The following is a 25,962-nucleotide window of genomic DNA, read 5'->3' as shown; positions in this document are numbered from 1 at the left end:
TTGCCATTGCCTTCTCTGACTAATATACTATTATCTCCAAAATGGGTTCAGTGAGGGAGGAAAAGGGGTAAAATAGGTAACAAGTTTCAGAAACACCAAATTAAACAAAGTTGAAGAAGTTTCTTTACTATCTAGACTACTCAAAAGTCACTGGTATACTAACACCTTAATTGATCTTATAGTTGCAATTAATTTTATTTTGCAACTACAAAGCTATTATAAAATTTAAATAAGCCACTTTTTTCCTTAATAAAGTATGTTATCTATGTTCACTGTTCTTTTCTTCAGTATCTAGCCCATGTGAGTGCATGCTGTCGCTTCAGTCATATCCAACTCTTTGTGACCCCATGAACTGTGACCCCACGAGGCTCCTCTGTCCACAGGATTTCCCAGGCAAGAATACTGGAGTGGATAGCCATTCCCTTCTCCAGGGGATCTTCCCAACCCAGGGATGGAACCTGTGTCTCTTACAAGTCTTGTATCAGCAGGCAGGTTCTTTACCACTAGTGCCACCTGGGAAGCTCCGACCTAGCTCATAATGAGTACTAAATAAGTATCTGTTGAATGAAAGAATACTGAAAATTTTCTCATGAAAAATTATTTCAGGAATCTAAAACAAAATCAGAAAAAAATAAAAATCATAGTTTGGGATTTTGGATGCACTTCTTCAGTTTTGTGGGTTTGTTTTTTTTTTTTTTTCTATTGAAGGTTCCAGCAGAATTCTTAGATTAAAATGGCACTGGATTTTTGCATTGCCTTTGCTCTCAACTAAATGTGGCTTGCTGATCATGAGGAAACAGTACTCCTAGAAGATAAAAACAACAATAGTAGTAACTAACATACATGAAAAATACTATGCATAAAGGGCTTACAAACTTTAGTTCCTTTGATCTTTACAACAATCTTCAGTTCAGTTCAGTTCAGTCTTAAGTGATATCTATTTAGCTTGATTTCGGGAATCTTAGATCTCAAGTCCACAGCTGATTTCCAACTGCCTAATCAGAATTTTCTTTTTTTAAAATGTTTATGTCCCATTTTTGCTATCATAATTTGCCCTTTACCAGGTATATTCCAATACAATCTACTACTAAGCCTAACTCTTGGTAAGATAGCTAAATTAAGTGTTCAAATTCTGTTATGAAAGGGTCCACCTGAGTTCTCTACACTACATAGCTCAAAGGAAAGCATGTCACAGGCATAACGTAACTGTTATAAACATACATTTATAACTATACATTTGCAATTTACATTATTTTCCTAGAGTTATTAAAGTTATAACGGGAGAAATGAATATTCATGTAGCAAAAATAATTCCAAATACCAAATTTTGGAGCTGTAAGGAACTTTACAGAAACTAATCAAAATTTTATTGGGCATAAATCAAATGCATTTCTATCCTTAAACTTCCAATCAGGTATTATTATTATTATTGCCGTTCTTTACATGAGGAGACAAGGTTTAGCAATTTGTCCAAGTTTACATAGCTGGTGAGTCAGAGTTTGAATTCAAACCCAAATCTGTCTAAAGTGAAAACTACAATCATTAATTTTCTTTACAGTATACTAAGATTCCTATTTTACATTTTTCTATAACCTGAATTACTCTATTAAAAGTAGAAGAAATTTAGAGCTTCATAAGATCTCCAATTCACCTATTTTTACAGCCCAGTGGTGTCAAGTAGTTTTGTGTGTTATTTACACACAGTTGATTACTGAAAGAGTTAAGACTAGAACTCGGGACTTCTGTGAGACTCACATCCAGTTCTTTTCAGCATCACAAGATGTTCATTTTCACTACTACTGAAGTCAACTCATGGACAGCTGCCCCATTTTTGTGAAGGCCTGAAAATACTGTGATATATACCATAGAAAACACTTTTACTTGTAAAAAAAGAAAAGGCTTCTACAGTTATCTCTTATGAAATCATAAACTAAAAAAGCTGTTAAGACTTATGTATATAATCAAAGGCTGATTCTTTCCTAAGAAATTTGACACAAGGCATTCACTAAACTATTTGGTTTGTTACAGAGCCAACAGGTAGATACACACATACATACAAATAGAAGGAAATGTGCCAAATTTTTGAGCCCCCATCCCTTTAACTCATAGCTATTTGACCTCCTTCAAGAGGAGATTACACAACCCAAGCTCTACATAATCAGAGTACATATATCCCTGGCTTCACAATCCAGGGATACACAAAAATGACACAATCTACTCTGGTATCTACTATACGGCTGATGGGAAAAGGCCTACCTTACTTTTGAACGGTGAGCCATGATATTGCCCTGAGGCTTCCAGTAACCACACGCTCACTACAGAGCAGAATCCTGCTTGGAAATGAGAACCCCACAGATGAAAACAGCAGAATGGAGCAGAAGAATGTTTGACATCATCACTAGGGTTCCTGGATTCAGGTATCGCTGAAATAGGTCCATTCTGGATTCCTCATTTACATAATCTAATAAATCCATCCCTTCTTCTAAATTTATCCTTCACTGCTTAAGCTTGTGTTGAGTTGCTGTTGCTTAAAATCTGCAAAGTCCTAATTATTCTCATAGAGAAAAGTCCTCCGTTTTTAAAAAATGCAGCAAAATTTTAAACAATTAAAAATTAGATTAATAGTTTTATCAATATAAAACATACTTTGAAATTTATATACCAAAGCTTTTTTTAACACAATAATATTTAGCGTTCCTAAACAAGGTTTAAACAATGATTGCATTTTTAAACAATATTAGAGCATTCTGATGTTCAGTATTTTCTTTGTACTACAATTTTTCAAATGATAGAAAATATCAGGTGTCTACTCCCTGCCCCTTAGTTTTCTGCCATGCCACTCTCCAACTTTAGATTATGTTGGATGGGTACTTTATCCATCAATGCTCCTAGAATACATAAATCACAGAGAAAGTTCAAAAACCAAAATGTTTGCTCTGTCCAAACTCACAGAGAATGTAATAGCATCACCTAAGTTCCTTTTTACAATCCTCTTGCTTAATAATCCTTCCCTTTGTGTTCTTCTTGCATGATCACTTCATTCCCTCTGGATCAGCTGGAAGGCTGCCTCTCCTCCTTTCCAAAGCTAATCCTCTCTCCTGTGTTGTCATCTCTTCCCAACCCTTTGCTCCATCAATTATGCTCTGACAACTTGTAGCATTTCCTGTCCCACTAGCATGTTCCACTCGGCCATCATATATATACAAGGCTTTCTCTAACTTTTAAAAACAATTTCTCTTGACCAAACTGTACGCATGCTGTTACTACTCTACTTTTCACTGTCAGATTTCCCAAATAGTTTAAACTCAGTATTTAAGCATTAATCACTCTCCTTTGTCCCCAAGAAAAGTGGCTTCCAATCCCCTTCCCCAAATCACTGATACTGAATTCACAAAATTATTGTCAAATCCAACAGCCTTTTTAAAAATTTTCATTTCCTTTGTACACTCTCTTGTATGTGATATTAACCATCCTCTTGTAAAATCTCATCAATTTGTTCTAATGACTTTACTGTTGTAGCTTTCTTCCTTTCTAATAAATGCTTTTGGTACATTCCTAAGGAAGACTTCTTTTCCTCTCATTCCTCAACTGTTGGTAAAGTGTTTCCTGGATTCATTCTTCAATCCACTGCTTGCCATATACTTTTCTGAAAAAGTGTACATAACATTAAAATTCAACTGTGTTGTTCTCCTGTATGTGAAAAAATTAAACTCACAAAAGGCTGAATAATCATTTCTATCAACCCCTTCCAAATCAGAACCATTTCTGAATTTCCTGAAATGGTATCACCAGGCTCTGAAACATGCCACACACAATCACGCCTCTGGGTATTTGGGCCCATCTTCTATTGCTTAGAATACGCCATCTTCTATTGCTTAGAATATGCTTCCATTCTCAGTCGAAAAACTTCCTCCCAGACTCAAAGGCCATTTACTCTGGGAAAGACTTTCCTGTCACACACCCATCTCTGGAGCAATCTGAATTCCTAGTTCTCTCTCCTATACAACCTTGGCACTACGTAGACACCTTTATTATAGCATTTTCATGATCTTATGTAGCACTGATCCCTGTGTTTTTCATCTCACGCAATAGAATTTCAAGCGCAATGGATATGTTTTATTCTTTGTTTCTTTGGTTGCTATAACATGGTAGGCACTAGATTATTATTGCGAAGTATGTTTCAAAAGTCCAGGTTCAGAACGTCAACGACATCTTAAGACATTTCATATACCTGCACGCCTTGTACACATGTCAAAGTTCAAAGTGACAGTTTCCTGAACACAAAAATCATCTACTGACTATTCCAGTGATTCAGCATATATGCTTTCTTGCTGTAAATAGTCTTCTGTTTCTACATGCATATGTGTCTTATCTTTTCAATTTATCTGGTGAGTATTTGAGGGCTACATTTTTAATGCTAAATACATTATACTATCTGGTGTGATTCCTAATACTGTAGCTGGTATTCAAAAAGTATCACACAACTGTTCAATAAGCCTCACTGTTAGGAATTCTGAAACTATCCTAAGAGATCTGTCATTAACTTATTGTTTTAAGTTAAAGCTTTTCAAAATTATTCATTATGGAATATAAACATACATGGAACTCAGACAATAAATGCATTCAAATCCACAGTCCAAATAATATATTTATTTTTAATAAGAAAAAACAGTGGATTCTTTCAGTGGTGACAAGGCATTTCTTTTTTTTTTTTTGCAGGAAACTGCAAACATGGATCAATTATATATGGCCATTACAAAGGAATTTTCCTACAATTCACAAGGTTAAAATTGATTCAGGCAGTGGCATCGATCAATGGAAGTTTAAAACCAAAGCGAAAGGTTGTTAGGAATTATGACCACACAGGTTTGTAAACGGAAAAAATATATTTATGGTGAAGAGTTCCAGAAGTCACTTTTTTGATCAAGTATATGTCATCTATATAGTATTTTCACCAAAAAAGGATCAACCTGGATCTAATAATAAACAAAAATTTAGCAAATCCAGAATGCGGAACATTCTACAGAGGCAACTGGAAGCATAAAATCCTCAAAGAAAATCAGATTCAATGTCATAGAAAGCAATACAATGTCACATTTTTATTATTCCAGAATAAAATGGGCTAGTTCAATCAGTTCAGTTCAGTCACTCAGTTGTGTCCGACTCTTTGCGATCCCATGAATCGCAGCACACCAGGCCTCCCTGTCCATCACCAACTCCCGGAGTTCATTCAGACTCACGTCCATCGAGTCAGTGATGCCAGAGATCCAACCAGTCCATTCTGAAGGAGATCAGCCCTGGGATTTCTTTGGAAGGAATGATGCTAAAGCTGAAACTCCAGTACTTTGGCCACCTCATGTGAAGAGTTGACTCATTGGAAAATGGGCTAGAGACATAAACAAATATACTGTATAGATTCTACATTTTTTAAAAATCATAAAAGTTTTTTTGGACTGCCATATTAGATGTGATTATTCAATGTATTAATTTTCCTGGTTGGATTAATGGTAACCATAAAAACCTTATTCTTGGAGATGTGGACTAAAAGAATTTAGGGATGGACCAAAATCTGCATCTTGCTTTCAAATGATTCAACAACAACAAAAAAACCCCAAAGTAACATTGTAACTATGAGTATTCATGAAAATATTAAATCAGCTTAATTGTGGCAATCATTTCACAATGTATGCCCGCATGCTAAGTCACGTCAGTTGTGTCTGACTCTTTCAGACCCACTGGACTGCAGCCCACCAGGCTCCTCTGTCCATGGGATTCTCCAGGCAAGAATACTGGAGTGGGATGCCATGCCCTCCTCCAGGGGATCTTCCCCGCCCAGGGACTGGACCTCATCTCTTATGTCTCCTGCACTGGCAAGGCAGGTTCTTCACCACGAGAGCCACACGGAAAGCCCACAATGCATACATACACCAAAACACTGTACTGTACCTGTCAAATATATACAAGTTTTAGCAAGTGTGCCTCAAAGCTGGGGGCGGGGGGGGGAATACATAAAGAAAATATGGTGAAACACTGAAGATTTATGTGCTTATTAGCTCTACATTAAAACTTTTAGCTTTTGTACATAATTAAAATTTTCAAAATCTTCAAGTGAAGAGTGAAAGTAATTTCCTCTTCTTTTCAGTCATTTTAAAGTAAATTGATAAGAGCTGAGTTTAGAGCCCAACTCTATCTTACATTTATTTATCTTAAATACTTTTACACCAAATAATATTGATCTCTGAGACCTCTAAGAATATACACTATATAATCAACCTTGCTTACTAAGAAACAAGGTCAAACTGTAAAACTACACATAAAATAAGTAGAGTTCTTCCCCATTTTACACATAAAATTCAAGTTCTTAGCAATAATTAGAATTCCTTTCTCCAGTATTTAACAGAACACACATTAATGAATATTCTTGACTTTACATCTTTTTCCAATGACAAGCAGTCAGTCCATGGTTCTAATAGATCAAAACCTTTGAAATCAAAGGTCTTATTCTCCCTCTGTGTTCCTGTTTTCCCCCACTCCCATTTCCTGAAATGTTGGTGGGGTTCTCTTCTCAGCCTTCCGATTTCAACCTGTCACTGCATTAGTTATCTATCACTGCATAATCGATTACCACAAAACTTAAAGCTTTAAAATAACAATAAACCCTTCACATCTTTCAGTTTCTGTGGGTCAAGAATTCAAGGCCAAAGGCACAAAAGGCACCGGGAAACTACTGAAGCACTGGTGCTCAAACAGATAAAGTAGGAGGTGAAGGGGAGTCACTGGCCCACAGCAGTTCTGAAATCCAAGGCAATACAGTCAATTTCTGATCAGAACCCAAGGCCTGTTTCTGTCCTCCAGGCTCTTGGTCCTGCTTTCCAAATGGCAGCCGTGTAGTTTTCTCAACATGCTTCCTACATGCAGAGGTTCAGAGACTCACACCCTGCTTTTCATGTGTACTGTCTCTGTCCCAAGTCCAGTCCAAGCTGACAGTGCTGATTTACTCTCATTAGAAGAAAAAGAGGTGAAAGGGAAGAAGAGAGGAGAGAAGAAACTTTGTGGGCCTCCTGACAATCTTTTTATGGTTTACTCCATTGTGAGACCAAGGCCATACCCATAAATCTCTCCAAGAAAAGCCCTTCCTTCTGTTCCTCTCTAAATGTTCTTAGAAACCCTGTTGTTTGACTCAAGAGGTCTTTGAGGCAACACCTTGGATCTTTCTGAGGTTTTAAAGGATTTTAAAGTCACATCCTCAGCTTCATTTGTAGAACACATTTTCCTGAGAGTGTTTTGGATTTGCTGTTTTCCAGAATGCAATGGCACCCCACTCCAGTACTCTTGCCTGGAGAATCCCATGGGCGGAGGAGCCTGGTAGGCTGCAGTCCATGTGGTCGCTAAGAGTCAGACACGACTGAGCGACTTCACTTTCACTTTTCACTTTCATGCATTGGAGAAGGAAATGGCAACCCACTCCAGTGTTCTTGCCTAGAGAATCCCAGGGATGGGGGAGCCTGGTGGGCTGCCGTCTATGGGGTTGCACAGAGTCAGACACGACTGAAGTGACTTAGCAGTAGCAGAATGTTCCTCATTTTAGCAACACTGGTCAAATGAAGAGGCTAGGAATTTTCAGACTCACACATGCTTTTAGTTTAACAGTACTTTCTTTGATTGGTCTCTCTCCTTTTACATTTTATATACAAGCAGCAAGAAGAAACCAAGAGTATCCCTAATGTTCTGCTTACAAAGTCTCCTTAGCTAGATCACCTAGTTTACTGTATATATTCTTCTACTTCCTATTTTACTGCAGGTGACAGAGTTCCTAAACTTCTGCCACTAGAGAACAAGAATCTCCTTCCTCAATTTGCTGATGACAATTTTCTCATTTTTCTCTAAGCTCTCACCCACAGTCTTCTCCAAGGCCATCAAGGCCATCAAACTTCTACTAACAGTCTAATCAGGCTTTTCAGGCTTTCACTAATGCCTCAAAATCTTTCTAGTTTGTGTCCACCACTGAGTTCAATGACAGACCTCCATTTAAAGTTGTTGTTATGGCAAAATAAAACCACTCTGATACCAAAATCTGTACAATTTTTATGTAACAAATTACCCCAAATGCCAGCTTTTCCAGTACAGTAAACTTCAGTACCGTGTCAATGGGGCAGGATGGGCTTAGCTCAGTTCTGGACCAGGATCACTCCTGAGATTGCAGGCAACACGTTGACCACAGCTGTAGTTATCAAAAGGCTCTACTTGACTCTTGAAGACTTCACTGTCCAATATGGTGGCCAGTGGTCACACGTGGCTAGTGAGCACTTGAACTGTGGCCAGAATTAACTAAGACGGTCTCAAAGTGCAAAATACACAGCACATGCTGAAGACTTCAGATTGAAAAAAAATATATAAAATACACTGTTAATAACTTTTCATATTGACACACATTGAAATGTCACATTGTACATGTAGGCTAAATAAAATGTATTACTAAAATTTTTTTTAAAAGGTTTTACTTGAGTTTACTTAAGTTAAGCACAGGTTGAACTGCTTTCTGAACTAGCATATCAACAGCTTATCTTACTCGTTTGAAATCACAAAATTTAAGAAATTTATAATTTCACTACAATTTTATGGGTAATCAGTTGAAACCATATTTACAACATGTAAAAACTCAGCAGTAATTATCAAAAGCTGAAAGTTGTCTCAATCAAAAGGGGCTATCCCATCATCTTCCACCAGGCCCCTAAACCAAAGATTCAGTGTCTGACCATCAATAACATAACCCGGTGGACACCACCCCTGTGTTTTTCTAACACTTCCTCTAACCCAAATACCACACCTATGCCTTACGGTGGAAATATTTAGGTTCCATAAAATTAAAGATAAAAGACAAAGAAAAGTGAGAAGGTTAAAACAAAGGATATATTAAAAGAAAACTAGAAAAGAAATACATATAGGCAAAGTAAAAACAAAGGCAGAACTGAAACCCACACTATCAAAAGAACAGAAATCTAAATCAGTAAAACAGGAAAAGGTAAAACATAAAGAACGAAACTAAGGGATAAATAGGGAGGGCAGAAAGCAAACACGCAATGAAAATTAAGGCACCACGCTATCTATTGTAGATTAAGAGGCCACAAATTCTTTACCACTCTTTCCATCAAGAGATGGACTCTGTTTCTCTCCCTCTTGAATCCAAGCTGGCCTTCTGCCTGGTTTGACCAAAAAAATGGATTATAAGAAATGCTGTGCCAGCTCTGGTTCTAGCCTTTAGGAGAGCTGGCAGTATTCATTCTCAGAAGCCAGTCACATGCTCTGAGGTGCAAGCTGTCCTGCTGAAAAAAGGCAACAGGAAGGAAAACTGAGGCACTCCCACTCAACCTTCAGCACCAAGGAACCAAACACCGGAGCAAGACCTTCTGGGATTTTCCAGCTCTGCCTGGTTACACTCTAAATCCAGCCAGATGAGTGACCCCAATTGAGATCACCAGAAGAACCACTGAGTCAAACCACAGAATCATGACAAATAATATAAATCATTATTTTAAGCCACCAAGTGTTGGGTAATCTATTACAGCAGCAGATAAAAATCAATGTCGTTATACTGATCTAAAACAACACAGCACTGTCAAAATCCACAGCTATGAGTCTAGTCTGAAGTGTATGATTCTTGTATCTCAAGTCCTTGCTAGAAAGCATTATCTTAAACTATTTGAAAACCCAGACTGTTTCAAAAGCCTGGTTGAAAATAATAGCTTTTCTATTTCTAAAATTATCCTCTACTACTTACTTACTTACTTGCAAAAATATTCTAAATTCTATCATAGGACTAAGTCAGGCATAGAAGATTGGGTGACAAATTTTAACACTACATCTTCCAATTTTACTGTCATCTACTTTTATAATGTTTTAAGAAAAGTTCACCTTTGCAACTTCTCTGAGTTCTTCCTTCGAGGACTGACTATGCACTAGGCACTCAAATGGCAATGATAAACAAGGAAACTATGAAGCAGAACTGACAGCAGGTACAAATTTTATCACGCCCTCCCTTTTCCAGGAAGTCAGTCTTGCCTAGTCTGTGCTCCCAAAGCACTTTGTGCAAATCTCTATTTGTTAATAACAATGGTAACGGCAGCTAACATTTCGGAAGCACTTACTATGTCTCTGGCGTAGTTCAAAGCCTTTGACATGACTTAACTCACTTAATCCTCACAACTCTCATGAGGCAGGTAAGAACTACATGATTCCATGTTACAGATGAGGAAACTGACTCATCTTAAAGAGCCTCTTTCCCCCACTAAATTCTAAACTCCATGAAGGCAGGTGACCTGTATCTTCATATTCTTCCCAATCTCCAAAAAATATTTCTCTAATTTGATTAAAGATATTAGTTATCCAAATACTAGAAATAAATATGCTTATTTATTTTACAAGAAGAATTTGTCACGCCTCAAAAGCATAGAGTGGTAACAGCTTTTTAGACTAACAAAAAATTGCTTGAGGATAAATAAGTATCTCTGGGTAACTGCTAAGAAAAATTAACCAAAAAAAAAAAAAAATAAGTTTATCAATTCATTGATAAACAAAACTATAAAGATCTAAACTTTTACAAATGAGTCTAATTTGATAGGAATGTATTTTTATTCAGCACCATTTTAATGCTGAAAGCCATAAATACAACATTGAAAGCTATATAAACTTGCATTTAAAAAAATTTTTAAAGAAGTCAGTCACAAGAGGAGTAAGAAAATAAGGAGTAATATTCATTAAAATATATGGATGAAAAAATCCAAGTAAATATAAGCCCTAACATTTTGAAGGATGTAATCTGGTCTTTTCGGCTGATCCAGAAGATAGAGTTGGAATTGGGCTTCCCAGGTGGCTCAGTGGTAAAGAATTCACCTGCAATGCAGGAGACTCGGGCTCAATCCCTGGGTCAGGAAAATCCCTTGGAGAAGGAAATGGCAACTCACTCGTCATTTTTGCCTGGAAAATCCCACAGACAGAGGAACCTGGCGGGCTACGGTCCATGGGGTCTCAGAAGTGTTGGACACAACTGAGCAACTAAACAACAACAGAGCTGGAATCTTCAGCTATAAAACCTGTGACTACCAATTTCATTGCATACTCTGACTTAAAAACAAAAATGAAACCCTTTATATAATTCATTTGATACACTAAAAACTCACAATCCTCAGAAAACTGGCTGGAAACTAAAATTTGGATTCTACAAGGAAAGTCAAATCAAACTGAGGATCATTAAAAAAAAAATTGAGGATCATTTTAGAAACATACTTCCTAATTCACTATCACCTCAGAATAACAAACTATCTTTTTTAAGAAGGGAGCACAAGCCTAGAAGTTCTACAAACAGACAAAATAGCTATCTTTTAGAATAATCCCCAGAGGGATAAATTTTAGAGAATGTTATGTGCCAAACTTTAAATCTGACCTATACGAAGGCTGGAAATTGTCTCTGCTGGAAATCTAAGAACTGCAGTACCGACATTATAACTACACGCACACACATACACACACACACACACATACACACACACGTAAAACATTTTGTGGCACACACTGTTGGTTCTTTAAAGCAGTATCTTTTCCCAATCGCCTTAACCCTGGCCGCCTCCCACTAGAGACTGAAAGATATTTTGAAACCTTGAAGCAACAAGTGTAGGAATGAAAAGCCAGTAAGCTAAAGGTGCACAAGCAGAGAGAGCTGGAATCTTTGGTGATTTTATCCTTATCTGATAAACAACCAGTCCCTGCTGACCTTTATCCCGTCTTACAGGAAAAAATAAACACGTCTTTGTTTTTTACTCTTGGCTACCTATTCTGTTATTTTTAGCAGAACACTTGTCTTACTAATACATTTAAAACAGAGAGAGAATGAAAGTGAAAACTGAAAGTGAAAGTCACATGTCCGACTCTTTGCGACTCCATGGACTATACTGTCCATGGAATTCTCCAGGCCAGAATACTGCAGGCCAGAAGGGAAAGGGGAGCCTTTCCCTTCTCCAGGGCATCTTCCCAAATGGTTCTCTTAACTTCTTTTAATTAAAAAAGTTATGAAGTGAAGTGAAGTGAAGTCACTCAGTCGTGTCCGACTCTTGGCAACCCCATGGACTGTGGCCTACCAGGCTCCTCCGTCCATGGGATTTTCCAGGCAAGAATACTAGAGTGGGTTGCCATTTCCTTCTCCAGGGGATTTTCCCTACCCAGGGATTGAACCCGGGTCTCCTGCATTGCAGGCAGACGCTTTACTGTCTGAGCCATCATATGTCATACTGATGCCAGATATGACAAATTAAATGCAGACAGTCCTATATATTTTCCCTTAATATTTTTCTGATTATAAAAGTAATAAACTCACTTTAGAAATTTTATAAAATATAGAAAAATATGACAGGAAAAAAAAAAAAACACTACCCAGGGATAACCACTTTTAATACTGTGGTATGTATTTCCTTCCAATCAATTTTTACACCTATATCAATATATAAAACTATGCTTTTTATCTTCATAAACTAGGATCATGTGGGATACAGTTTACTATTATTATTAGTACCTGGAGAATGTAATAATAATTCAGTAACATATGAAAGAACTTAAGACTTAAAAAACAGTAGTGTCTCTTCTACCACTCATACAGACACCTCACACCCTCACCATTCTACTTGACAAATACAGCCACTTTTAATACTTCTGGCATTATGGCTCTCTTTCTTGATTTCAACTGACTTCCCACTATGAAGGTGAAAAACTGTTCCCCTTCACGTTCTTTCCCAACTTTTACTTTCTTTTTTCATTTTCATTTATCAATTGTTACTATCACAACATTAAAAAATAATTATGCCTCTCTTGACACATAAACTTTAGATAGAATGTTTTAGTTTGCAAATGTGGACAAAAAGGAAATTAGTGTTCTTAAATGACAAACATTTTTTGTCAACCACAAGATTAAAATGCACCTATCATTTGGCCTTACCCAGTCCTGAGTGCAGAAGAAAAAAAATGTTTATACTTGTTGCTGTAGCACTAATTCATTTAGAAAAAGTGAAAAGATAGCAGTATCATAACAGAGAATTAATACAGAAAAACAAATTTTTAAAAATTGTTACAAATAAACAGAAACTTTAAAATGATAAAAGATAAAGACTGAGGAAGAGAGCAGCACAACATTCAGCTGAGACAACAGAAAAGGAATACCGAGTAACTCCTCTTTCACATTTCTATAATGTCCAAAGGTTAAGCCTGGTTACACTCTAAATCCAGCCAGATGAGTGACCCCAATTGAGATCACCAGAAGAACCACTGAGTCAAACCACAGAATCATGGTTTGTTATCACTCAGTTCCAGTAGCATCAGTAATCTTTGAGAAATACAGAGCATCAGAAAGGTATTAAAAACAAAACAAAACCTTGTACAGGCAAAGATCCTTATTTTATAGAAGAAAACAATGGGTGAGGCTAAATATTAAACATCAGTAAAACCGATGTCAAATTTAGCCATGTCATATAACGGAGTACTAAGTAATAATAGCAGCTATTCTATAATAGTAATAATATATAATAATAATAGCAGCTATATATAACACCAATAATAGCAGCTATTGCTTATTAACTACTTAGAATATCCCATGTACTGTGATAAAAACTCATCAAACATTATGATGTTTTACATGGTCTTCCCTGGTGGCTCAGATGGTAAAGAATCTGTCTGCAATGCAGGAAACCTGGGTTCAATCCCTGGGTTGGGAAGATCCCCTGGAGGAGGATATAGCAACGCACTCCAGTACTCTTGTCTGGAGAATCCAATGGACAGAGGAGCCTGGCAGGCTACAATCCATGGGGTTGCAAAGAGTCAGACACAAGGACATGACAGAGAGACTAAGCACAGCACACAACCACATAAAGGGTTCCTCTGGTAGCTCAGCAGTAAGGAATCTACCTGCAATGCAGCAGACGCAGGTTCAGTTCCTGGGTCGGGAAGATTCCCTGGAGAAGGAAACAGCAACCCACTCCAGTATTCTTCCCCACAAAATCCTATAGACAGAGGAGCCTGGTGGACTATACAGTCCATTGGGTCACAAAAGATTTGGACGTGATTTAGTGACAAAACAACCATCACCATAGGAGAGAAATTATTGTCATCTCCATCTTACAGATGGTAAGTTTAAGGCATACTGAGCATTTTGCCCACAGCCACTAGCAAAAGGCAAGGCGAAGACCTGAAGTTCCGCTCTCTTAACCTCTGGACTAAATGACAGTATATGAGTACTTAACAATGAGACAAACAGACGAGTGAGAAGAACAGGTTCACTAAAAGCAAGTTCTGTCAGAGCAGTCATTCTCTTCTGACTACATGCTGCAACAGCATAAACGAATCTCTAAGACATGTAGTTAAGTGACTACGACACCATTTATGTAAAATGAGACGAAACAATAAGGTTCAAATGTTTATACAGAATAAAGCACAGAAGTCTCATTTTTTCATTATCCCTATTCCTGTGCCCTGCTCAATTCCTTGAATCCAAATCTTCTGACAAGAGACAAGTATTACTTATAGTTTGGCATGTATCTTTCTGGTTCATTAAATATTTGAGGAAAAATCTGACTTTATATTGGCACAACACACTTGATAGCAATATTTCTGAGAAGGAAAATAATAGTGCAACTCTATCTGTTGCTTTAGCCTTCTTACAAAAAGAACTCATATATTACTTCCATAACACAAATTTTTAAAATCATAATGATGCTCAAAGAAAACAGGCAAAAGTTTCCAAGTATGACCTGAATGGCATCCTTAAAGAAAAGCTTGATACAGTATTAATAGAATACATAGCAGTTAAAAACCTTTACATGACAAAACTAAAGTTAAAAGGCATAAACGAATCAGGAAAAGATCTGCAGCAGCAACAAAAAGATCAACAAAATAATAGTATTCAGAATATATAAAATGTTCTTACAAACAAAAAATATACACCATTTATGAACTGGACTAAACATGTAAGTTTCATATATAAAAACTGACTAAGGATAAGAACAAGCAATTTATTGGGGGGGCAGGGCGGCTAAAAGAAATAACAACAAAGTTAAACCTCAATAACAAAGAGATGTAAAATAAGACAGCAAGAAAATGACAACTAAAAAAGAGGAATGTTGGTGGAAGAGGGATAAACAGGGAACTGGGATTGACATATACACACTAGTATATAGAAAATAAATAACCAATAAAAATTTTAAAAATCAAAATAATACCCAGTGATGGCCATGGCATGAGACAACACAAACATTTACAAACTAGCAATGGGAAAATAAATATATTATCTCTTCTGGACACCACATTTTTGTTGTCTTGTTTTTAACTGGAGTATAGTTGTTTACACTGCTGTGTCAGTTTCTGCTGTACATAAAGTGAATCAGCCATATGTATACATAGCTCCCCTCTTTGGTGGATCGTCTTTCCATTTAGGTTACCACAGAGCACTGAGTAAGAGTGCCCTGCGCTACATAGCAGGGTCCCATTACTTATCTACTTTATATATAGTAGTGTGTGTGTGTGTGTGTGTGTGTATATATATACGTGTAAAGATTTATATATATTGTGTATATATATATATATATATATACACATGTCAATCTCCCAATTCATCTCACCCTCTGCTTCCTCCTTGGTATCCGTACATTTGTTCTCTACATCTGTGTCTCTATTTCTGTTTTGCAAATAAGATCATCTATAACACCACATTTTAAGACAAACAGATATCTCCATCAGAGGACACCAAAGATCACGCATGAGAGAGCTAGAAACCATGTCATACAATAAACAAACTAAAGAAAAGACAACTTTTTGCTTAGAAAGAAGATTTTAGGCAAGACAGTACAGTGATCTTGAAATATCTGAAGGCCTTATTTGTTGCCTTAAGTTCTTTTGCCAACACCATGGACAGTAGCCCGCCAAGCTCCTTTGTCCGGGATTTCCCAGGCAAGAATACCGGAGTAGGCTGCCATTTCCTTCTCCAATCTGAAGGCCTATCATAGGAAAAACAGAACTTTTTTTTTTTTTTTTTACTGCTCAGGAAGGCAAAATAAAGACTACTAGTGCTCAGAGCTATTAAATAATGAAACAGCTATGCCTTATACAATGAGATTTTAGTTTCAATAAATGATCCATCAGAAACATATGAGAAAAGATTCTCCTCATAGGCTTGAAAAGTTTCATGAAGGTGGAAGCATTTCTCAGTTCTATGAGTAAAGCAAAAATTTTCCCTAAATAAGAACAAATCTTTCAGAACTATGATCACTACTACATTTTTCACTATAGTGTCCCACTCACCTGATTAAGATAACTTATATACTCACCTATTCTGGGACTATGAGGGATCTTCCCAGCCACCTCTCCCAGGAATAACCATTCAGTCAGTTCTAATCTCTACTCCATTAGTCCCTATACTGGAGAAGGCATTGGCGACCCACTCCAGTACTCATGCCTGGAAAATCCCATGGACGGAGGAGCCTGGTAGGCTGCAGTCCACGAGGTAGCAAAGAGTCGGACATGACTGAGCGACTTCACTTTCACTTTTCACCTTCATGCATTGGAGAAGGAAATGGCAACCCACTCCAGTGTTCTTGCCTGGAGAATCCCAGGGATGGGGGAGCCTGGTGGGCTGCCGTCTATGGGGTCACACAGAGTCGGACACGACTGAAGCGACTCAGCAGCAGCAGCAGCAGCAGACTCCATACACAAAAGCACGATAGAATGATAAATGTACTACCTGATCTGGAATCCCAAAATCCTATTCTAGGAGTGTGTCTGTGTGTCGAGGGGACGTGTTTGTGTAGGGTGCGTGTGGCGGGGGGCAGAGCTCCTCTGTCCATGGAATTTTCCAGGCAAAACACTGGAGTAGGTTCCATTTCCTACTCCAGGGGACCTACCTGACCCAGGGATCGAATCCTCACCTCTTGTGTCTCCTGCACTGGCAGGCAGACTCTTTACCACTGCGCCACCTGGGAAGCCCATCCTCGGTACAGGCCACTTCCATAAGTCTGACTATCCATTCTGTATGCCCTGCCCTGCTTCAGCTATCCCAAACTGAGTTCTAAGCCCTGATACCTGTGACATACTGATATTTGAACATCTCCAATTGTTTTTTCCTCTTCCTTATTCATTTGTCAAGGAAAGATTAAGAGCTATGTTCAAGGTACTGGTAGACCCTATAGGGGGAAGAAATACAGTTGTACTGGACAAGGTTCCTGCCCTCAGTTTATAATGGAGAAGGTAAAATAATGTATCTATGTCATAACTAGTCAATAAAAAGCCTAAAGCAAGACAAGGCACAAATGTGTTAGAGACAAGAGAAATGATTCGATTCGCGCTCTGTAAGACTGTGATCTGGGAAAACATCAAGATGATATTAAAATTAAAATGAAGGATTTCACTGACAAAGACAGAAGGGAAGAAAAGGCCAAGCAGAAAAACTGGCATAAGTAAAAACATATCTTTAAGAAAATACAGTAGCCCGTGCTTGGCCATCACATCAGTGCCAGGTTCCCCAAGGCAGCTAACACAGCAAGTTCAACGGGGACAGCGTCCCTGTGCTCCCCACGGGGACATGAGGTTTCCAACAGATGGAAGCTACTCCCTTTTCCATTCTTAGAGATTTTTAAAGCCTCCTGTTCAACAGTTCTTACCTACTCCTTCACCGAGTACTAATAATAGCTTTTTAAAAAGAACTCCAGTATATTCTTAAGTGACAGGAAAGGAACAAAATATGAAGTATCATAAAATTGGCAATACAGTAATCCCACTACTGGTCCTGCTCTGCCTCAACTCCAAAACTGACCTGTTTTCTAAACTATAAGATAAACAGGTATAAGACTAGACAACTTCCAAAGACTCCTCTAGTTTAAAACTCCATAAATTTACTGGAGAAAAGGTTTACCTATGTTTCCAGGTGACTGGAGGTCAGATGGTTTAAACCATTAGTTTCCTCGGTTATACAGACAGATGAAGTTTCTACTCCTCTTAATTTGTTACGAGTAATTAACAAATAACAAAACTTAGTGACTTAGAAAGCTTAAACTTTACATCTATACATTAAAACATATGTCTAGCAGAGTTCCACTTTCATTGACTGTAGGGTGACTTGTATTAAGCTAACTTTCCCATACTTAAAGTTATAAATCCTGTATAAAATACTAAAATAAAAACTATCTGAAGGCAGTGGAAAGCACCAAAAGTAAGCAGAAACTGGCGAAAGTCACCCCTGAAAGAAGAGAACTGACTGCACCGGATGAGATTTACATTTTTATATGACTTGTTGCTTGAGGGGCTCCTCCATCTCTTGAGATTAGCGTGGATGAAACTTCGACAAAAAATCATAGTCATGTTGCTTAAAGGAGTCAGACTGGAGCTCAGAGCTGCCAAAAACTTTTCATGACTAGAAAAGGAGAATACCCCACAAGACAGGAAGACACAGAGGAGGAGCCCCAAAACCTACATGTAAACTCTGCCCAAATTCTAGCTAACCCCTGAATAATCCATGGATTTAAAAAAAAAAAAAAAAAAAAGAGCCAAAAAACAGAAAGCAAAAAAGTCGAGGAAAAAAGCAGAGATTTTAACTGCTTTTCACAACAAAGAAAATGAAGTAAAGAAACAATAAAATTGAGGTTAAGTATCAATTAAAACAAAAAGCAGTAGTCTTCAGTAGGAAATAAGAGATCAAGAGTCTGTACAACACATCAGCACAATGAACTATATACCAGACATATGAAGTAACAAGAAAATACAATCACAGGCGAAGAAAAAGAGCTGTCAACAGAAATCAACTTCAGGAAAATCCTAAAGTCAGGTTAGCAGACAATAAATCAATTTACAGGAAATGGACAAACTCCTTAAAATATACAATTTACTCAAACTACACAAGATGAAACAAAATCTGAATACTCCTATATCTATTAAATAAATTGAATGAATATATTATTTTAAAAAGCTCCAACCCACATGGCTTCACTGACTGCAGTTCAGCACACATATAAGGAAGAAATAGAACTCATCTTTTGCAAATTCCTTCAAAAATCAAGGAGGGGATTCTCAACCTATTTTATAAGTCTAGCATAACTATTATGCAAAACTTCAAATAAAAATTATAGATCAATATTTTGATAAATGTATAAAAGGATCCTTAACAAAATATTAGTGAATCAAAACTGTTAATATATTAAAGATAGTACATCATGACCAAACGGGTTTATTCCAGCAATCAAAGTATTATGCCGTATTAACATATTAAAACAGTAATTAGAAAAGTTAAATGGTCATTTCAACAGGTGCCGGAAAATCTCTTGAAAAAACTGAATACCCACTCATGTTCAAAGTTCTCAGCAAACTAGGAATAGAAGGGAACTTTCTCAACTCAATAAAGGGCAGCAGTGAAATCCTACAGCTAAAATGAAAACTTTAAGAAGTAAGGCAAAAATGTCCACTCTCACCAATTACACTCAACACTGTACTAAAGGTCCTAACCAGTGAAATAAGACCAGAAAAATTAATTAAAGGCATAAAGACTGGAAAGGCAGAAACAGAACTGTGGCTCTTTGCAGATGACTTGACCAACAAAACAAAACCTTTAAAGTCAACTAACATTAAAAAGTGAATTTAATGAGACTAGAATACAAAGTCAATGTACAAACTCAACTGTTGCTTGGGAAGGTGGGTAACAGCAATTTTGCACTCTAGAATGTGTATGAAAGCTATTTGATGGTTCTCTCCATTTGGATTCTCTCCACTTGGTTGACTTGGTTAACACTTTCAAAACAAATACATTGAAACAATAGGAAGAACAAATTTCACATCACTGTAGATACATTAAATCTCCAAGTTTAATGCAATTAGAAAATAAATATAACTTTTCCATGTTTCTGCTCCTTTTATAATGTCAATAGTCAAAGTGAGCTTCTCTAATCTATCATGTGGTTTATGCAGTCACTACCACAGCTCTTTACTCTCTATGGAAAATGCTTGCTACTGACTAGTAAACAGGAAATCATGCTGTCATTTTCTCTTCTCTTAATCACTTCATAATTTATTTCAAAAGTCACTTTGTGAATAAGATATGAACAAAATGTACATAAGTATATACAAATTAAAAGAGAAGGAAAGGCCCTTGGACTTAGAAAAGCACCCCCAAAAAGGCACACTTTGTTTTCTCTATAGTAACTTACAATTGCCTAGATCACAGCACACATTAAACCATAACCTATCTTACAATCTTTGCTACAGAGGTGTACTTTGCACAGTGGAGATTAAGTTGTTTTGTAAAAAAAACTCATAAACATATAAAGTTTTAGCTAAGAATCACCAAATACTAACATTCTAGTTCATCTAAGCAAACCATTTCATACAATGTAAGACAAATATCATTCAAAGGACCCAGTTTATGGACAATGGATGTCCCTGAATGGAAACTATAACCACAAGGCAACTTAGGGAAAAAGTTCTTTGAAAACACAAGCTGGTTACACACACAGAACATAACATGAAGTTCAATTTGTTAGATACTAATACAACACAAAGTGTAAGGAATTAACACATCATGCAGCATTTTCATCAATCAAAATGCTTTAATGATAAAACGACCTCTTAGATTTGTACCAATTTCAAAACAGTAAGATGATGAGTTGACTAGAAACACAAATTTTAACTTGCTATCAAAGGAAATGGCTCTCCACATTAATAGACTACTTAGGTTTTTAAGAACAGTACTATTAACCAAACAAAATTTTATGAACTACAATAAACCCTTATGCAACATTATTAAAATATACATATTTCTAGAATTTAAACCTTTTAAGCAGGTTAAAATTTCCCATTTTACTAATATAGTAAGTTTCTTCAGAGCAAATATTAATACTAGCTGTAATGGAAACTAAGAAAGCAAAACTTTTGACACCTAGTTTAAAGATTTTAAGTTACCCAGAGTATACCCACAAGCTGATCTTTGAATAAAGTAATTTAAGAAGTGTCTGATATATATGCAAATGCTTCTTATTCTGATGTGCAGCCAAACTGCTAGGTACTCTCACAGGACCACTAAGAAGGAAAATGCAGGCAATACTCCAGTTTGCAACTGATGCTTCTTTCATTGTAATTTCTAACACCAACAATACTGAATTAATGTGTTATCTCAATACTCATGATTTTGGATAAGTAGAGGAAAAAAGTTTTCACTACTGATATATCACTAATAGCCACAGTCAGAAAAGCATTTATCCTACATAACATCAATAATTATCTTTAAGCCTTTCTTTCCCTATTCTAAGACATTAGCTAAAGAGCAATATTAGCTTATTAGCTTATTCACATTCAGAAGTACAAATACAATGAGATTATACCTGGACAGGAGCTAATAACTGATTCATAAATACAAATTTGAGAAAAAGGACTGACAAAGTAAGAACTATATTACAACTTTTTCTATATTTATTTATTTATAGTTTGAGTCTGAAACCACTCCCCTAAATAATCTTGTAATGCTTACAATCACACTGTAAGGTAAAGAAGGCAGATATTATATTTATTTTCAAATGAGTACACCAAAGTTCAGGTGATAATAATCTACCCAGGGTAATAAGCAAGCAGCAAATCATAACAATCCTTTAGAATAAATTCTTTGAACCAAAATATAGCCAAACAACAACAGACTATATGACATCTGCCTGACTAAAAACATTAAGATAACACTGAAAATGTCTAAATGAATAAATTAAGGGTAGAAGAAAAGTACGCCTAATTTGGTTTTTTTCTAATGTTTCAACTAAACCTTTTAAGAGCACAGTTAAACACCAACATTACTAATCTCCACTGTGTAAAAAGAGAGGGCACTATCTGTAATTCTGGTCTTTCATTCAGAAGTATACACAGACAAATAAGGATGACCAGACACCTGAAGAAACAACTACCACCATCAAAAAGAACCAGAATAAACAAATTGGAAGAGTTATTTGATGAGGAGAAAAAATTTAAAACCTTAGTGTCCTAAGATTAAAAATTGCATTTTATATATATATATATATATATATATATATATAAAAATAAGAGCAAGTGACCATGAATGAGATGAAATCCCCAGAAATATAAAGTAGTAGCTGACTTGGACTATAAAGCAAGCTGAGCACTGAAGAATTGATGCTTTTGAACTGTGGTGTTGGAGAAGACTCTTGAGAGTCCCCTGGACTGCAAGGAGATCCAACCAGTCCATCCTAAAGGAAATCAATCCTGAATATTCATCAGAAGGACTGATGCTGAAGCTGAAACTCCAATAACTTTGACCACCTGATGCGAAGAACTGACTCATTTGAAAAGACCCTGATGCTGGGAAAGATTGAAGGTGGGAGAAGGGGATGACAGAGGATGAGATGTCTGGATGGCATCACCAACTCAATGGACATGTTTGAGCAAACTCCGCGAGTTGGTGATGGACAGGAAGGCCTGATGTGCTGCAGTCCATGGGGTCGCAAAGAGTTGGAGGACTGAACTTGAACTTGAGCTGAGATAAGTAATTCAATAAAGGTTATGAAACAGTCAAGGAAATCTCTCAGAACAAATAGACAAAAAAGCCAAAGAGATGTAAAACAAAAGAAAAACTTTAAAACGGACTTTGGTATATAGAAGCTCTAGGGAAAACAATGTGGAAAGAACACAGAGAACATAGAAGGGAAAAATAATGAAAGAAATACAAAAGATTTCTCAGAACTAAAGACACAGCTCACATTTTCAAAGGGTCTAACAAATGCTTTACAGAAAAAATTTAAAAGGACTATAACTCATCCTCTTCAAATTTTATAATGCCAAGGATAAAAAGGCATCAACACAAAAAGCTTCCAAAATACAAATCAGGTTACCTACAAAAATACTATTCTATAGTAGCATCAAATCTCTTATCAGTAAAACATTACTAAAAGGTAATGAACCGCAACCTTCAAAATGCTGAAGAAAAATTATTTTAAACCTGGTTTTACACCCAGCCAAGGCATGTACAGGTGCAAAAGTGAAAAGGATTTTTCAAACATGGTGTTGACAAGCACCCACACACATTCTTTCTGAAAAAGTGACTTCAGAAAATACTCCAGAAAACTGAAAATAAATCCAAAACAAAAAGAGGAAAGACATGAGAGCTAAGCAAGCAAAGAACTTATCCAAGAATGCAATTAAATAATGTGACACTAGCTAAGCATCATTCTCATAAAAATCAGTTTATCTCAGAACTTCCACATATAGTATGATTAAAAAGCTAGATAACCAAGTGATATGATGAAGAAGGCTCTTCTACCAACAGGGGGAAAATCCAGAAAAAAGTGATATGCCATACTAGAAGCCAAACTAAAGTATGGGATGATATTGAATATCAATAGAGTACAAAAACCCACCTCTTCTCTAAGAATCCCATCATACTACTTTGCAGTGAGTAATAAATACATAATCATAGTACAGATTACTGCTTTTTAGAAGCAGCAACTATTATAAGCCTTAAAATTATAAAGTCAATGTTACAGTTGACATAAAATGGGAAGGGAATGTGGAATTCAAAGGAAAAGATTGGGAGGGGTATCACTTTTTCTCAGCTTATAAAGTGGCAAGCTTAAGAGTCCAATGTCTAAAAACTTTCTAGAATTAGTAGTACAAAAGCTAGAAGTTTAACCACAAACACCAAAAAATAAATAAGCGGAGGAAGGGAGAAAATAGGTATTAAAAGTTAAAATTTTTTATTTTTCTCAATGAAGGTACACTAGATTACTTAAGATTCATCAAAAGTAAGGTTTAGCATATTATATATAAAACTGGGGTAATAATCAGCAGAATTAAAAATAAAAAAGTTCTCTCTAAAGCAAGAAACTAGTTGGAAGAGGCAGAGTTACTTTTCATTCTATACCTTGTGTACCTCAAATTCTTGTTTATATGACCATTATTTCCCAAAATAAACACACACACACACACACACACTCATTACAATCGTATTCACTAAACAATACAGGAAAAACACTGAGAATTCACTTTCATTTTTTCTTTATTCTGTACGCCATGCACAACATACCAAACCTAATTTTAGTATTTCAGACAAGACACAATTAAATAAGACTCAAGAACCACTCCTAATACCTTGATAAAATACAGTGATAGTAATACCTTAAGAACTGTCAGAACACATCCACATCCACTATCTCACTTAACTCACAACTATCTTGTGAGAGCAGATATTTGAGATTAATAAAATAAAACTCCAAAAGGTTTAACTAATTTGCCATCCCCCCCCCCAAAAAAAAAGTAGGAAAAAATATATAAATGTAACAGACAAGTTAAAAAAATTTTTTTAAATTTTCATATAGCACTGAAATATGAAAATGCTTTCCAAATTTATACTATGAGAATAACATGGGAAAAATTAAACTTTAACAATACAAATAACCACTTTGGGAAACAGTTTGTAAAAAGTTAAACATATACTTACCATATGACTCTGCAATCTCATTCTTAATACTCAAGAAAAATGAAAACACATCACACATAGACATGTACTCAAATGATCACAGCAGCTTTATTCATAACAGCCAAAGACTAGAAACAACCCACCAACCGGGAAACAGAAAAACTGTGGTATGTCTAGATGGTGATATACTACTCAACAACAAAAAGGAATAAACTAATGATATACACAGCAACACAGATGGATCTTTAAAGTATTAGACTATGTAAAAGTAACCAGACCCAAAGGACTACACATTGTATGATTCTACTTATATGAAATTCTAGAAAAGCAGAATTACAGTAACAGCAAATCAGTGGTTGCCAGGGTTCAAGGACGAGGACTGACTGCATAGGGGAATGAGGGAACTTTCTGGGATAATACAAATGTTCTGCATCATGGTTGTAACATTTGTTACACTCGTGTATAAATTTAGCAAAATTTATCACTTAAAACAGGTGAAGTTTAATTGTACATAAATTACAACTCAGTAAGGCTTATTTTTTAAAAACTCATTAATATGTAATCATATTTAACTACTGACAACATCTTTTGAGCCTTAAATAGTAACTACAAAGCTTCAAAGAATATTTAAAATTACAAAATTATTAAGAGGAAACTTTTAACTAGAAAACAGATATACAAGAAGTTAAAGCTCTGAAAATGGAGCCATCTTCATCCTACTGAATTTGGCCATGTGGATAAACAGTAGTTGCCTGGCAACTAGTCTAAACTCTAGTCTAGATTTCAAAATAAGCACATTAACCTCATTAGTAGGTGATCTCATGGAGGATAAACTAAGCTTTACATTCAAGAGGCTTTTTTTAGTATTAAAAAGCAATAATAATGCATTTGAATTATTTACCTAAAATAGGAGTGAATAAAAAATAATACAAGTGGATCATGAAAAATTAAAATACAAAATTAAACATACATGCGTGGGCACACATACACATTCCCTTTCCTCACCAGGTCTTTTACTTTAGGACTTTACTTATCTAACTATAGGATTACTGAATCCAGAGTTTGTGAGAGAATCCTGCCTCTTTACTACTTTAATCCTATTCCCTGCCACCACCCAAAAATGGCTTAATATAACTGGGTATTTTTATTTACATGTCTTTAATACAAGTTAGACATTTTTCTAGACATCTAAAGACATCTCTCTGGATTGTAGAATCTGTGGACAACAGAGAAAAACACAACACAAACTTTCTGTAACATACATGCACACAACATACCAGATAAGCCAAACCTTCATAACTTGATTATAAATGATCAAAATCAAGTATTACAAAGAATTCCGAAATAACAAGCAAACTCCTAACACAAGTTAAATATCGTTTCTATGTTAGTGGACATAGTATGCCACCGTTTACTTTGTTTCCAACATTAGAAAAAAAAGATAGTGACTTCCAGGACACAACTAAGTGTTAGCACACTTA

At 36.2% G+C, this 25,962-nt stretch overlaps 1 protein-coding gene and 1 long non-coding RNA gene across 6 annotated transcripts in view; both read right to left on the bottom strand.

Moving 5' to 3' along the window:
• The window catches only part of AKT3 (AKT serine/threonine kinase 3), a 281,775-nt gene that overhangs the window by 245,093 nt on the left and 10,720 nt on the right, over window positions 1-25,962 (bottom strand). The gene's annotated exons all lie outside the window — the stretch shown is intronic.
• On the bottom strand, window positions 652-25,957 carry LOC139176532 (uncharacterized). The gene is made up of 2 exons (XR_011561001.1): window positions 8,141-25,957; window positions 652-5,386 (listed from the first exon to the last, which is right to left on the bottom strand). It is a non-coding gene; the product is annotated as an uncharacterized lncRNA (long non-coding RNA).

This window comes from Bos indicus, chromosome 16, assembly GCF_029378745.1.
Source record: "Bos indicus isolate NIAB-ARS_2022 breed Sahiwal x Tharparkar chromosome 16, NIAB-ARS_B.indTharparkar_mat_pri_1.0, whole genome shotgun sequence".
Taxonomy (NCBI): domain Eukaryota; kingdom Metazoa; phylum Chordata; class Mammalia; order Artiodactyla; family Bovidae; genus Bos; species Bos indicus.
The sequence above is the reverse complement of the archived record's forward strand: the minus strand, read 5'-3'. Positions and strand labels throughout refer to the sequence as shown.